This window comes from Chinchilla lanigera, unplaced genomic scaffold (genome assembly GCF_000276665.1).
Source record: "Chinchilla lanigera isolate Chin_1 unplaced genomic scaffold, ChiLan1.0 scaffold00043, whole genome shotgun sequence".
NCBI classification, from domain to species: Eukaryota; Metazoa; Chordata; class Mammalia; order Rodentia; family Chinchillidae; genus Chinchilla; species Chinchilla lanigera.
This window is the reverse complement of record NW_004955444.1, coordinates 6,445,362-6,446,535: the sequence shown is the minus strand read 5'-3', so window position 1 is coordinate 6,446,535 and position 1,174 is coordinate 6,445,362.

Genomic DNA, 1,174 nt, shown 5'->3' with positions numbered 1-1,174 from the left:
GATGAGGCATCACCGTGGCTTTGGGTTTCTTCATAAAACAGAGGGTTGGTGATTTCTTCAGAGCTGTCTTGTGCTTGTCAAAAACTTCCACAATTGTGTCATCACAGTTCACATTGCCCCCTTCTGCCTGCTTATAAGCACATAAGTCACCTTCCTCAGCACCTCGGGAGCAACAGCGGCTGGGCCGCACAGTCCTGCCCCGGGACCTTGTCTCTCGCCAGCCCTGCAGCCCCTTTGCCGTGCCTGCCACTCTTTGCCGGATCCCTGCTTCTTCCCATGCGCCAGAAAATGCACTGGGCTTAGAATCAAAAGACAGGTTTAGATCCAGACTTGGCTTGCCGCAGGCTCTGTGACCAGGAGGTGGTCATTTCAAGCTTGCTGCACCTTAGCTTGCTCGTTTGTAACGCGAGAAAAGAGAATCCCCACTCGTGGCTTGTGCTGGGCCCCGAAGGACACGGTGATCGCAGGGTGAGCGGATCCTGCAGCTCTTCTTCCTTATTCCTCGGCCTCTCTGTCCGGGCAGGAGGTGCCCTGCTGACTAGAGATGAGGCCTGCATGGCAGCGACGGAGAAATTCCTGGCCAAGACCCGCACATTTCGTCCCACTACGGACACAGAAGAGTCCAGGCAGGCACTCCGTGCTGCGTCCGAATGCCCCAAATTCCTACGCTGAAAGCCTGCCCCTCATGGTGAAGATATTAGGAGATGAGTTCTTTAAGGGAGATGATGAGCTCGTAAACATGAAGCCCTCAGAAGTGAGATTAGTTCCTTCATAAAAGAGACCAGAGAGACTCCTGGTCCCACCGCGGGAAGGCACAAGAAAAGATGCTGTCTGCGAACCACAAAGTGGGCCCTCGCCAAACGCTAAAGCAGCCTAAAGACCTATCAGAAATAAATATCTATGGTTTATAAATTGCTCAGTTTATGGCATTTTGTTGTAACAGCCAGAATGGACTAAGACACTTTATTCTGAGCACCACAGACAAAATTTCAAGATTGCCCTGTGCCTCTCTGTTCCCCACTGTTATGGTTGATGCATTGTGTCAACTTGAGAAGTCTGGAAGGTGAACTGTGTGACTCAGTAGGGAGCCAGGGTCCTTACCGCGAGCCTGTGCAGGAGGAGGGCCTGGAGAAGGTGTGGGCGTGGGCAGATAGCTGATGTACAATATAAGGGA